Source organism: Pleurodeles waltl, chromosome 5, assembly GCF_031143425.1.
Source record: "Pleurodeles waltl isolate 20211129_DDA chromosome 5, aPleWal1.hap1.20221129, whole genome shotgun sequence".
NCBI classification, from domain to species: Eukaryota; Metazoa; Chordata; class Amphibia; order Caudata; family Salamandridae; genus Pleurodeles; species Pleurodeles waltl.
In genome coordinates this window covers 1,312,063,188-1,312,078,690 of record NC_090444.1, presented here as the reverse complement: position 1 = coordinate 1,312,078,690, position 15,503 = coordinate 1,312,063,188, and positions in this window count along the sequence as shown.

Genomic DNA, 15,503 nt, shown 5'->3' with positions numbered 1-15,503 from the left:
GGAGTAATTGGAATGAATTGGGTAACCGCTCCTGTCAGCAGGCTATTATTATGTCTCTGTATTCGTGTGAAATCAATGTTGAACGTTTTTTTGACCAAATCTGTTAAAGATGCTCAGACCAAATTTAGTGGCACTGCGAGCACTGGATAATGATGTTTGAAATTGACCTCCACTCTTGCCCACTTTAAGTTTTAATTAATTTTGTTAAGTTGCTGAACTTCAAATTTACACTATCAGGGCTTTAACTACTGTGGGTCATTTGTTCATTATGCATTATGTGGGGGTTCCTGTTTTTGGAGGCCCAGTCATATCTTAATTGCAGGTCATACAATTTTATTGTGAGAATGCTTGTTACTGATGTTAGCGTACATAAATTATTGAGTTATTTAGTATGTATTTAATGTCTGTTTTATCAGCTCATATAAGCAGCTGGGGCTTTTTTCATTTTAAGTAAATGTATAATCTACTGTTTTTTGTTTTATATATTTGGGATTGTTTTATCTGTACAATAAACTATTCATTCTTTCATTCCCTGTTTGCACTGAAATTCATTTTTGTTGGCCTTAGGACTCTGTGCATTTGCCACTGCTAACCATTGCTAAAGTGCTTGTGCTCACTACCCTAAACATAGTTTGACAGGTTTACACCTGATTGGCATATTTAATTTACTTATAAGTCCATTGTAGAATGGTGTATCATATACCCACAGCCTGTAAATTAAATGATACTAGCGAATTTACAGCAGTTGTTTTGCTACCCACTTAAGTAGCACCCTAAAACATGTCCCAGGCTTGTCATTGCAGCCTGAATGGAGTTTCAAACTGTCAAATCAACTTGGCATTATATCCCCCTTGCCAAGCCTTAAACTCCCCTTTTATTGCATAAACGTCACCCCTAAGGTAGGCCCTAGATAGCCCATAGAGGGTGCATTATAATTAACCCCTTCGCTGCCAGGCCTTTTCCTACTCAGGTGCCAAGCCTTTTTTTGGCTATTTGGGGCAGGGCACGCTTAGGCCCTCATAACTTTTTGTCCACATAAGCTACCCACGCCAAATTTGCATCCTTTTTTTCCTACATGCTAGGGATTCTAGAGGTACCCAGACTTTGTGGGTTTTCCTGAAGGAGACCAATAAATTAGCCAAAATATAGTAAATATTTCGTTTTTTGTTTTTAAAAAGGAAAAAAGGGCTGCAGAAGAAGGCTTGTGGTTTCTTCCCTGGAATTGGCATCAAGAAAGGGTTTGCAGTACTATAATCACCAGCTTCCCAGCTTTCAAGAACAGGCAGACTTGAATCAGAAAACCCAATTTATCAACACAATTTTGGCATTTTACTGGGACATACCCCATTTTTATGATTTTCTGGGCTGACAGCCTCCTTCCAGTCAGTGACAGAAATGGGTGTGAAACCAATGCTGGATCCCAGAAACCTAAACATTTCTGAAAATTAGACCAAATTCTGAATTCAGCAATGGGTAATTTGTGTAGATCCTACAAGGGTTTCCTGCAGAAAATAACAACTGAAATAAAACAAATATTGAAATTGGGGTGAAAAAAACAGCCATTTTTCTCTACGTTTTACTCTGTAACTTTTTCCTGCAATGTCAGATTCTTGAAAGCAATATACCATTACGTCTGCTTGACTCTTCTGGTTGCTCGGATATATAGGGCTTGTAGGTTTATCAAGAACCCTAGTTACCCAGAGCAAATAAGTGAGCTGCACCTTGCAGTGGGTTTTCATTCTATACCAGGAATATAGCAATTCATTTGCTGAAATATAAAGAGTAAAAAATAGGTATCAAGAAAACCTTTGTATTTCCAAAATGGGCACAAGATAAGGTGTTGAGGAGCAGTGGTTATTGGCACATCTCTGAATTCTGGGGTGCCCATACTAGCATGTGAATTACAGGGCATTTCTCAAATAGATGTCTTTTTTACACACTGTCTTATATTTGGAAGGAAAAAATGTAGAAAAAAGACAAGGGGCAATAACACTTGTTTTGCTATTCTATGATCCCCCAAGTCTCCCGATAAAAATGGTACCTCACTTGTGTGGGTAGGCCCAGCGACCGCGTCAGAAAGTGCCCCAAAACACAACGTGGACACATCAAATTTTCCCAAAGAAAACAGAGGTGTTTTTTGCAAAGTGCCTACCTGTGGATTTTGGCCTCTAGCTCAGCCGGCACCTAGGGAAACCTACCAAACCTGTGCATTTTTTAAAACTAGAGACCTAGGGGAATCCAAGACGGGGTGACTTCTGGGGCTCTCGCCAGGTTCTGTTACCCAGAATCCTTTGCAAACCTCAAAATGTGGCTAAAAAAACACTTTTTCCTCACATTTCGGTGACATGAAGTTCTGGAATCTGAGAGGAGCCACAAATTTCCTTTCACCCAGCATTCCCATATGTCTCCTGATAAAAATGATACCTCACTTGTGTGGGTAGGCCTAGTGCCCGTGACAGGAAATGCCCCAAAACACAACGTGCACACATCACATTTTTCCACAGAAAACAGGGGTGTTTTTTGAGAAGTGCCTACCTGTGGATTTTGGCCTCTAGCTCAGCCGCCACCTAGGGAAACCTACCAAACCTGTGCATTTTTTAAAACTAGAGACCTAGGAGAATCCAGGATGGGGTGACTTGTGGGGCTCTCACCAGGTTCTGTTACCCAGAATCCTTTGCAAACCTCAAAATGTGGCAAAAAAAATACTTTTTCCTCACATTTCGGTGACAGAAAGTTCTTGAATCTGAGAGGAGCCACAAATTTCCTTCCACCCAGCATTCCCATAAGTCTCCTGATAAAAGTGATACCTCACTTGTGTGGGTAGGCCTAGTGCCCGCGACAGGAAATGCCCCAAAACACAACGTGACACATCACATTTTTCCACAGAAAACAGGGGTGTTTTTTGCAAAATGCCTACCTGTGGATTTTGGCCTCTAGCTCAGCCGCCACCTAGGGAAACCTATTAAACCTGTGCATTTTTGAAAACTAGAGACATAGGGGAATCCAAGATGGGGTGACTTGTGGGGCTCTGACCAGGTTCTGTTACCAAGAATCCTTTGCAAACCTCAAAATGTGGCTAAAAAAATACTTTTTCCTCACATTTCGGTGACAGAAAGTTCTGGAATCTGAGAGGAGCCACAGATTTCCTTCCACCCAGGGTTCCCTCAAGTCTCCTGATAACAATGGTACCTCACTTGTGTGGGTAGGCCTAGTGCCCGCGACAGGAAATGCCCCAAAACACAAAGTGGACACATCACATTTTCTCAAAGAAAACAGTGGTGTTTTTTGCAAAGTGCACACCTGTGGATTTTGGCCTGTAGCTCAGCCGCCACCTAGGGAAACCTACCACACCTGTGCATTTTTTTAAACTAGAGACCTAGGGGAATCCAAGATGGGGTGACTTGTGGTGCTCTCACCAGGTTCTGTTACCCAGAATCCTTTGCAAACCTCAAAATGTGGCTAAAAAAACACTTTTTCCTCACATTTCGGTGACAGAAAGTTCTTGAATCTGAGAGGAGCCACAAATTTCCTTCCACCCAGTGTTCCCCAAAGTCTCCCGATAAAAATGGTACCTCACTTGTGTGGATAGGCCTTCTGCTCGCAACAGGAAATGCCCCAAAACACTATCTGGACACATCAAAATTATCAAATAGAAAACAACCTGTTTTTGCGGGGGGCACCTGCGTTTTTGGTCCTGGGCTCAGCAGCCATCTAGGGAGACCTACCAAACCCAGACATTTCTGAAATCTAGACACTCGAGGGATTCAAGAGAGGTGTGACTTGCGTGGATCCCCCAATGTTTTCTTACCCAGAATCCTCACAAACCTCAAATTTAGCTAAAACATCACTTTTTTTCCCACATTTCTGATCACTGCACCAATTTTCCTACCACCCAGTGTTCCCCTTAGTCTCCCGGTAAAAATGATACCTCACTTGTGTAGGTGGGCCAAGTGTTTGTGACAGGGAAGAGCCAAAAACACGTCAAAATTGAGGGGGAACCAAAGTGGGTCCAAAAGGGCAGTTTGAAACAAAACATTTTTAGGCTGACAAGTGCAGCAGAAATGTTATCGGTATAGATGAGGCAATGCTGGGTGGTAGGAATTTTGTGGATTCCTGCAGATTCTGGAAGGTTCCATCACGAAAATGTGGGAAAAATGTGTGATTTCCAGCAAAGTTGCAGGTTTGCGGGGCATGGTGGGTAAGGAAATGATGCGGGTGCATGTGAAGCACACCACCCTGGAATCAACTACATGTTTAGTTTTCAGATGTGTCTAGGTCCTGTGGATTTTTCTACATGGCAGTGTCCCAAAGTAGAAAAAAGTGCAGCCCTCCCCATTCCAAGTGGGACGATTTTGAGAGTTACTAAGCTCTCATGGTCCAAATGTAAAACAAAAACCAAAAAATCAAACGTCCTCTTGCTTGTCATGGGATAAGATGTTTTAGTGTGTGGGGGAGAGCTGAATGACTGTTAGCCCCTTCAGCTCGGGTGAGGGCATAACCAGGCCCATACTGGTTGGTAGTCACCACCCCACTACTTTTTTATTTTTTATTTCATGGCATCTAGTAGACTTTTGGCCCCTGGGGTGTGGATCGGGGTAATTGCCCCATCTGCCCACTGGTGGGCAGAACAACTTTGGCCTCATTTATTTGGGGTGGGGGTCTGGCCATAACCCCACCGTCTTGTTTTGAAAAAAAAATCTTCCCTGGTCTCTGGTGAGCTTTCTGCTCCCCTTGGGGGCATAATGGCCTCCCAAAATATGCCAATCTGCCCCAACGGGGACAGATATGGTCAACAGTAATGTGTCCCTATTGGGAGTGACCCTTGCCCAAGGGGGCTGCCCCCACAAACAAAACACACACATACACACCAATCCCTGGTGTCTAGTGGTTTCTGCCCCTCTCTGGGCCAGATTGGCCTAACAAAAATAGGCCGATCTGCCCTCAAGGGGGCAGAAATGGCCTAAATACAATTTGCCCCTCAAGGGAGCGACCCTTGCCTAAGGGGTCGCTCCCCATACATAAAAACATAAAGTAAATAACAATATATATATATCTCTGGTGTCTAGAGGTTTCTGCCCCCCCTGGAGGCAGATCGGACTAATTATATTAGGCCGATCTGCCTCCTGGGTGGGGGCAGAAATGGCCTAAAAATAATATGGCCCCTAAGAAGTGACAGTTGCCCAAAGGGCCGCTCCCTTTATTAGAAAACACACAAAAAAAAATCCCGGATGTCTAGTAGGCATTTCTGCCCCCTCTGGGAGAAGATCGGCCTAATTATATTAGGCCAATCTCCCTCCAGGGGGGCAGAAATGGCCTAAACACAATTTCCCCCCCCCCCCAGGGATCGACCCGTGCCTAAGGGGTCGCTCCCTGCACATAAAAGAAAAAAAAAAAAACATAAAAATATCCTGGTGTCAAGTGGGCATTTCTGCCCCCCCCCCTCGAGGCAGATCGGCCTAATTATATAAGGCCGATCTGCCCCCAGGGAGGGGCAGAAAGGGCCTAAAAATAATATGGCCCCCTAGGAAGCGACCCTTGCCCAAGGGACTACTCCCCTCGTGCAAATGTTTTTAAAAAAATAAAGTCCCTGGTGTCTAGTGGGCATTTCTGCTGCCCGATTGCATCACGATCTGGAAGCAGAAATGCTCAAAATGACATTGAAAGAAAGGAAAAGCCTCTCCTTTCTTCCGATGTCTCTCCTGCCCCCCTCCTCCCAAGCGGAAGAGAAATGCTTAGCATTTCTGTTCCGGATCACTTCCAGCGTGACGGGAGGCGACCTCTGATGAGGTCAGCATGCGATCGCGTGCTGATGCCATCAGACGTCACTGGAGAGAGGTGGGGGGGGGTCGGGGGTGAAAGGGGAAATGATTCCCCTTTCATCCCTGACGGGGGTGTGGGTGTGGGGTTCACGGGGGAGCGCTAGCACTTCCCTCGTGGGCCCGGTGCAGGACGAGGTGGTCTCATCACAGGCACATGGGAACCGTGTGCTGGGACGAGACCACCTCATCCAAGGCACCGAAGGGGCTAAAAGTTTGGACATGTGCTTTTAAATTTTACATGTCCTGGTAGCGAAAAACTCCTAAATTTGTTTTTTTACTACTGTGAGGCCTACCTGTCCCATATGATAACATTGGGTTGACTTACTATTGATTGGGACCAGGTAGCCAGTTCATGCTTGGAATCTATGAAATTGCAATGAAAAATCATCTTTAATGGTAAAGTTGTATTTAAAATTACAATTTTGAAAATGTCACTTTAAGAAAGTTACCATTTTCCTGCCCTTTGGTGCATGCAGCCTGGGTCTTGGGTCACATAAAATGGTGCAACTGACAGATTTAGTGAATTCCTCTCAGACAGTCACATAATAAATAGATTAGGTGTGCCTGAATGGGCCATCTGCTGGCAGGAGGTGGAGGTGAAGCTGAGCACAGCCCCACTTACAACTAAGTAGGCTGTGCTCTGCTTCACACAAGGACTTATCACCTCCACATTGTCACTGCAACTTGGAACAAGAGCAGGGGAGTCAGGTAATCCCATACTCTTCAAAGACATTTTCAAGAAGCTTCTCAGAGCAAAGGCACCAGGTATAAAAATAATACCCCCACACCAACTCTTGAGCTCATACCTGGACCTGCGGAAGGACTCTCAGAGGACTGGCTGCTGCTGTGACCTGCTGTGCATTCTGCAAGATGGCTTTGCTGTAGCTGGAAGGACTGCTTTTCTGCATGGAGCCTGCCTTGAGCCTTCAGAAGCCAGCCCTGCTGTTGAGCCCTACATATTCACCTGAACCCAGGACTACCAGAGTGACTCCAAATGCTAGTTTGCTGGCCTCCTGTTCAGAGCTACAAGGACGCAAAAGGATTCCACCATATTGAGTCCACACCTGTACTCAGCGTCAGTGAGTCCTGAGCCCCCAAGTGGTGTCCCACTATTCCTGGACCCTTGATTGTGATGTTCCATATGACCAAAACTCAAAACTGAGGACTTCGTACATGTTTGGCCAAAAACTACTCTGAGAACCGAGAGAAGACCAAGACCTGCCAGCTTACCTATCACCCGAGGTGCATGGCCATTTGTATTAACTTTGATGCTTCTCCCGCGACTTTCTTCTCAACAACAGCAAATCCTGCCAGTGGTCATTCTACAAAGAGATATCTGAGCCCCTGGCATTGTCTTCGGCTACAGTCTCCTGCTTCATCCCACTGGAGATTTTCAACTTCCAAACGTAGATATTGTAGGAAGTTGGCTCTGTATGTACTATTTCAAAGTAAGGAATAGTATGCACAGAGTCCAAGGGTTCCCCTTAGAGGTAAGATAGTGGCAAAAAGAGATAATACTAATGCTCTATTTTGTGGTAGTGTGGTCGAGCAGTAGGCTTATCAAAGAAGTAGTGTTAAGCATTTGTTGTACATACACACAGGCAATAAATGAGGAACACACACTCAAAGACAATTCCAGGCAAATGGGTTTTTGTATAGAAAAATATCTTTTCTTAGTTTATTTTAAGAACCACAGGTTCAAATTCTACATGTAATATCTCATTTGAAAGGTATTGCAGGTAAGTACTTTAGGAACTTTGAATAATCACAATAGCATATATACTTTTCACATAAAACACATATAGCTATTTTAAAAGTGGACATGGTGCAATTTTCACAGTTCCTGAGGGGGGTAAGTTATTGTTAGTTCTTGCAGGTAAGTAAACCACCTACGGGGTTCAAATTGGGGTCCAAGGTAGCCCACTGTTGGGGGTTCAGAGCAACCCCAAAGTCACCACACCAGCAGCTCAGGGCCGGTCAGGTGCAGAGGTCAAAGAGGTGCCCAAAACACATAGGCTTCAATGGAGAAGGGGGTGCCCTGGTTCCAGTCTGCCAGCAGGTAAGTACCCGCGTCTTCGGAGGGCAGACCAGGGGGGTTTTGTAGGGCACCGGGGGGGACACAAGTCCACACAAAAAGTACACCTTCAGCAGCGCGGGGGCGGCCGGGTGCAGTGTGTAAACAAGCGTTGGGTTCTCAATAGATTTCAATGGGAGACCAAGGGGTCTCTTCAGCGATGCAGGCAGGCAAGGGGGGTGCTCCTCGGGGTAGCCACCACCTGGGCAAGGGAGAGGGCCTCCTGGGGGTCACTCCTGCACTGGAGTTCCGATCCTTCAGGTCCTGGGGGCTGCGGGTGCAGGGTCTTTTCCAGGCGTCGGGATTTCAGAGTCAGGCAGTCGCGGTCAGGGGGAGCCTCGGGATTCCCTCTGCAGGCGTCGCTGTGGGGGCTCAGGGGGGACAACTTTGGTTACTCACAGTCTTGGAGTCGCCGGGGGGTCCTCCCTGTAGCGTTGTTTCTTCACCAGTCGAGTCGGGGTCGCCGGGTGCAGTGTTGCAAGTCTCACGCTTCTTGCGGGGATTGCAGGGGTCTTTAAATCTGCTCCTCTGGAAACAAAGTTGCAGTCTTTGTTGAACAGGGCCACTGTTCTCGGGAGTTTCTTGGTCTTTTGGAAGCAGGGCAGTCCTCTAAGGATTCAGAGGTCGCTGGTCCTGGGGAAAGCGTCGCTGGAGCAGTTTTCTTCCGAAGGAGGGAGACAGGCCGGTAGGGCTGGGGCCAAAGCAGTTGGTGTCTTCTTCTTCTCTGCAGGGTTTTTCAGCTCAGCAGTCCTCTTCTTCTTAAGTTGCAGGAATCTGAGTTCCTAGGTTCTGGGGAGCCCCTAAATACTGAATTTAGGGGTGTGTTTAGGTCTGGAAGGGCAGTAGCCAATGGCTACTGTCCTTGAGGGTGGCTACACCCTCTTTGTGCCTCCTCCCTGAGGGGAGGGGGGCACATCCCTATTCCTATTGGGGGAATCCTCCATCTGCAAGATGGAGGATTTCTAAAAGTCAGAGTCACCTCGGCTCAGGACACCTTAGGGGCTGTCCTGACTGGCCAGTGACTCCTCCTTGTTTTTCTCATTATCTCTCCTGGACTTGCCGCCAAAAGTGGGGGCTGGGTCCAGGGGGCGGGCATCTCCACTAGCTGGAGTGCCCTGGGGCATTGTAACACGAAGCTTGAGCCTTTGAAGCTCACTGCTAGGTGTTACAGTTCCTGCAGGGGGGAGGTGGGAAGCACCTCCACCCAGAGCAGGCTTTGTTTCTGTCCTCAGAGAGCACAAAGGCTCTCACCGCATGGGGTCAGAAACTCATCTCTCAGCAGCAGGCTGGCACAGACCAGTCAGTCCTACACTGAACAATTGGGTAAAATACAGGGGGCATCACTAAGATGCACTCTGTGTGCATTTTTTAATAAATCCAACACTGGCATCAGTGTGGGTTTATTATTCTGAGAAGTTTGATACTAAACTTCCTAGTATTCAGTGTAGCCATTATGGAGCTGTGGAGTTCGTTTTTGACAGACTCCCAGGCCATATACTCTTATGGCTACCCTGCACTTACAATGTCTAAGGTTTTGCTTAGACACTGTAGGAGCATAGTGCTCATGCACCTATGCCCTCACCTGTGGTATAGTGCACCCTGCCTTAGGGCTGTAAGGCCTGTTAGAGGGGTTACCTATGCCATAGGCAGTGTGAGGTTGGCATGGCACCCTGAGGGGAGTGCCATGTCAACTTAGTCATTTTCTTCCCACCAGCACACACAAGCTGGTAAGCAGTGTGTCTGTGCTGAGTGAGGGGTCCCTAGGGTGGCATAAGACATGCTGCAGCCCATAGAGACCTTCCCTGGCATCAGGGCCCTTGGTACCAGGGATACCAGTTACAAGGGACTTACCTAGGTGCCAGGGTTGTGCCAATTGTGGAAACAATGGTACATTTTAGGTGAAAGAACACTGGTGCTGGGGCCTGGTTAGCAGGGTCCCAGCACAGTATCAAGCAAAAAGTGGGGGGTAACTGCAACAGGGAGCCATTTCTTTACAGATATCTTCACTATGGCTTCAACCCAAGGCTCCCCGATGATACACTCCCTCCTCGTACACCGCCTGCAGCCTTGCCTCACTGAACTGTACCTTCTCAAAACATTTTTTTTCGATGTTCCTTCTAAGATGGAAAGCAAGCACTGACCGGGCCAAATCCACTTCTTGTATCCGAACAGTGCTCCATCGCAGTCGCCATATTTTCCACCTTCAACCCTGTCTCTCATGACTAGATATCCGCAGTTAGTGATATGTTCTTTAGGTATTCGTTTTTACTAAATAACTTTGGTTCTGCTGAGTAGAATGTTGTCATTCTGGTGTCAAATTATTAAATTTTATTTGGTGTGGGAATTTTCTTGTAATATTTTTTCACTTCATGACAGTTTGTGTGCTGCATAAACACATTACACATTGCCTCTGAATGAATTCTGGCTGTTTTTTTGCCAAGTTACCTAGGGTTATGCACAGATTAATTTAGTCACTTTTTGTGGGTCACCCTGCAAGGGAGTGTGGCCGTTGCTTAACTAAGTCTCACACCACAGTCAACCAACAACCCAATGTCTTACACAGACCTAGCATATTCTGACTAGACCACTGACCTTTGTTAAACTCTGATCCCGATAAAGTTTGCTTATCAGAGGTTATTACACAGACTTCTGGAAATCTCGAAATGTGAATCAGATTGTCTGAGGACAAATCACCCATTTTGTACAGCCAGGAATGTGATCATTGTAAGGCAGGGCCCTCATTTTGGTCACATCAAACTGGCCTCACAACAGCACTTCCCTGGGAACAGTCCAGCTCGATCTGTAAAGCCAGATCTTCTCCAAACTGGAATTTAAGCAATCCAAGATCTGTTGTTACTTTTATTAATGCTTTTCAACCGAGTACATCTTGGTTCCAGCAGCATAGAGTGCACGGAACCCATGTTTGAGTGTACCCCTTTCACCTAGGGTGAGACACTAATGTATAGAAAATGTTATGGATGGAATGCTTGAATTAATCTCAGTTACTGATAACTACTTTGGGCTGCACTGCAATCCATCATTATTTTGCACACCATGCCACCTCAGTTTGGACCCAGCAATATGCAAATCAGTCTAAACCCTGCTCCAATGGGAATAGCCCTGACCAAACTGCTAGGCCAGGTCCTCACTGAACTGGAACACAAGCAACCCAGGGACAGTTTCGCTTTTATTAGAGCACTTCAGCCAGGTATAGATTGGTTCGAATGGCACAGTGTGCATGGCACCCACATATAGGCATAGCTTTCCTAGTTAGGGTTATACATTAACATATGAAAAAGTGATGGATGGAATGCTTGAATTAATCACAGCCATTTGTAATTAGTAAGGGCCACATCCTAATCCATCGTTATTTTGAGATCATGCCACCTCAGTTTGTACACAGCAATATTCAAATCTGTCTTCACCCTGCTCCAATGGGAAGAGTTTAGCTCGAACTGCCAAGCCAGGCCTACCCTGAACCAGAATACAAGGAATCTAGGACTAGTTTCATTCTTACTAGAGGTCATCAGTCAGGTATAACTTGATTCCTGTGAACCAGTGTGCATAGGACCCACCTCTGGACATGCCTGTGCAACTTAAGGCGACACACCAAAGTATGCAAAAAGTGATGTATGGAATGCTTGAATTAATTTCAATTACTGGTAATTACTCAGGCCACATTCCAATCCATTGTTATTTTGCACACTCTGACATATCAGTTTGGAACCAGGAATATGCAAATCAGCCTTGACCTTGCTTCAATGGGAACAGTTCAGCTTGTGGCCCAAGTAGTTACCAGTTGTTGAGATTAATTCAAGCAATCCATTCATCCCATTTTTCTATACTTTAGCATGTCAACCTAAGTGGGACGGATATGCAAATACCTGGGTCCCATGCAGACAATGTTACTGGAACCTGGCTGATGAGCACATGACTAGGGAGAAACCAGTCCTGTGTTACTTATGTTCCTGTTTGGGTAGCACCTGGCTTGGCATTTCAGGCTGGGCTGGTCCCACTGGAGCAGAGCCAAGACTGATTTTCATATAGCTGGGTCTAAACTGAGGTGGCATGGTGTGCAAAATAATGATTGATTGGGATGCAGCCAGAGTAATTATCAGTGGCTGAGAATAATTCAAGCATTCCATCCTTTACTTTCTTGTATACTTCTAAAAGCACAAAGCATCACTTGCAGTCATCTGGTAGTGCTAGAGAAGGTGAAGTCAGAAGTCAGACCACTGCAATGCAGTGTATGCTAAATACAGGGACAAAGTAAGTCCTGCTGAAAAAAGTTATCTTCTCAAAGTCTGACACACAGAGTCTCATTCGCGGTTGAGGAGGCTGTGAGGAGCAGGGAAAGCATTGCAGATGGTCATCAATGTATCGCAAAAACCAGGCTTGGTGGTGCGGGCTGCCATCGATTTAGAACAAAGAGCTGGTTGTGCATTGTGGACGGTCATTGCTGGAGCTTTGCATTGGCAGTCACCACAGGCTGTCACTGCTGCATTGTCAAGTGCAGATCTCATGTTGCTGGTCATCACTGGTGGTCACAATAGCAAAAAGAGTCAAGTTCAGCAGAGCTTCGCAATGGCAGTCGTCACGGGTGGCAGAGTCTTGGCACGAATGGCCCATTTACAATCTCTGAATGCCCAAACCTCAGGATTTCACCTTTTCTTGTACAGGAGTGCAATGAAATGCCAGCCAAGGGTCCAGGATCTGGTGAGGCACCTCTTGCTGATCAGGGTCTCACTCTGACAGAGGCCAGCTGCACTTAGGCAGGTCCAGTTGCAGGCCCAGCAGGTCCAATTGCAGCAGGTCAGTTGAGTAGTTGCATTAAGGTCTCCTGAGCTTCTTGTGTCCCTGTAGCTCAGAAGAGGAGGTCAGTCAACTGACTCTTGGAGTCATTCTGGTTAACCAGGGCTGAAGGGAGCAGGGCCAGTCTTCTAATTCATTTGAGTCCAATCTTGATATCCCTATCTGCTTTCAGACAAAAGTTAGCACTTATGAAATGTAACAAGGTAACCCAAAGTTGTCCTATGGGAGAGATAGGCCTTACAATAGTGAAAAACAAATTTTGACGTTTTTCACTACCAGGACATGCAAAACTTAAGAACACATGTCCTACTTTTTAAATACAATGCACTTTGCCCTCTGGGCCCTTAGGGCCTACCTTAGGTGTGATTTATATGTATTAAAAAGGAAGGTTTAAGCAAGGCAAAATGTTCATTTTGCCAGGTCGAAATGCCGTTAAAACTCCACTACAGATTGCAGTGGCAGGCCTGAGACATGTTTTAAAGAGCTACTTTAGTGGGTGGTACAATCAATGAGTAATGCAGGCTTGCTAGCAGCATTTAATTTACAGGTCTTGGGTAAATGTCGTACCATATACTAGGGATGTATTAGTAAATTAAATATGCCAATCAGGTTTAGGCCATTCTTACCTTGTTTTAGGAAGAGATCACATGCACTTTAGTACTGCTTAGCAGTGGTAACGTGCATAGAGTCTTAATGCCAACAAAACTGTAACCAGAACACAAACATGAAGCAACAAATCGGGAGAAGGCCATGCAAAAAGGGCCAGGTCCAATATGGGATTACTCCACAAACCATATGCTTTGGAATATTTGAATAATATAATTCCCCAAACTATTAGGGTAAACTCCATTTTGGCTACCTTATTCAGCAGATTTTCTTTAAACCCAAATTATTGTTCTTCAGCAGAGACAGTGGATCACAAAGTTAACAATTGTTTGAAGAATTGCTTTGGAGGAAGCAATTTGCCTCTTATAACAGCTACTAATGCAGCATATACCTACCAATCATTGGGAAGGGACTTTGAATGAGAGGACGAGTGTATGAGGGAACAGATTGTTCAGAGATCCTTCTAAAGATGGGACACATTTTGATGCCAACTTTTTGCCAGATGTGTCATCTGGCCTAATGAAGCTGACTGCGGTATCATTGGGATCCACCATTTTGACTAAACATAACCTGTGGTTTTGTGACAGGAAGGCTGATTTTGCTCCTCTTTCTTGAAAATTCTGTTTGAGGGCACGAAGCTCTTTGGGCATCAACTTGAAACGATGATAATAAAGTCCTTCCAGGCAAAAGCACACTTGATTATGCAAGAGTATCTCTTTGAAATCTTTGAGACATTGGAATTGAGATTACTGTGATTCTTCAAGAAAGAAGGTTAAGTCCTGTTCATCTAGAACAAAAAGGTTCCAGCCTAAATAATCTGGCAAAACACATGAATTAGGAGGTCGGGCATTGGTCCTGATTACTGTCCTCTTCCATCCACAACAGATCAAGTGGGGAGAAGAATTGTGTATATCCACTCTTATTGGCTCATGTCAATCACAGATCTTTGAGTGCTGGATTTAATCAATAGACGTTATCTTTAAAAGTCTAACCATTGTCTCAAACTCAAGAGCCAACCATACTCCTGCTCCCAGAAATCCAGTAAAGAAAAATGTCCTGTGGCCATGGATTTCTGCATTGGGAGCAAAGAGAGCAATTACTACAGTCCCTCTGGCGGAAATGGATCATGGGATGCACGCCATTCTCTTTTATGTACACCTCCCCCAGGGGAGTTCAGACCTGTCCTCACTCTCAAAAGAATCAACCCCTGGGTAAGGACAATTTATTTTCAGACGGTCAACTTACAGCAAGTCACTCCACTAGTTTCATGCAAGGACTTCCAGGCAGCCATAGATTTATTGGACACCTACTTACATATTCCTGTCCACCTGGCTCATCAAAAGCTTTTGATGTGCTCGGTGGAGTATTCCCATTTCCAATTCAATATCTTTCTGTTAGGGTTAACTCTGACCACCAGGTTTTTACAAAGGTGTTGGTGTCTTTAATAGCTGTGCTGCATCAGCAAAGGGATCAATGTTTAGCCCCACCTGGATGATTGGCAGGATCTATGATCATCTTTGCAACTGACAAATTCTCACATGAAAAAGGTCCTCACTGTACTGGAAGAACGCGGATTCCTAATAAATCTTTACAAGTCTCAATGAATCCCCTCACTGGACCACACCTTCACATGAGTTATATTTGTGAGAGATCAGAGGATAATAACTATGTCAGAAAGGAGATTGGTGATGGTTCAGAGCAATATCTCAGAGTTGATGACAATGGACTAATGGATGTAACTTCAGGGGGACATAGCTGCAACAGGATTCTTATTCTCATGTGCAAGATTCCATCAAAACAAGTTGATGAGACACATCCTTCAGCAGTGGTCTCCTCTTTCTCAGGTCTTGTCACTGACAATTCTGATGTCTCAATAAATGAAACTAGAATTTTTTTATAGTGGATAGATCCAGAAAACGTATTGAAGGGTGTTCCTTCATGTCCTTGGAGGCCTGAAATCATGACAATGGATGCCAGCAAAAAGAGCTGGGGCTTGTGGATGGACTCTCGTTAAGATCAGAGGTTATGGGTCTATGCTCCAAAAAGCAAGTCATCAAAATGAACAGAGCTAGAGGCAATCCAGATGGCTCTCCAAGCATTTGGCCCTGTACTGTGAGACAAACCAGAGGTAATCAGAACAGACAATGTGACAGCAAAATTGTATGTCACCCTTCCGTGGGTGGACAAAAGTC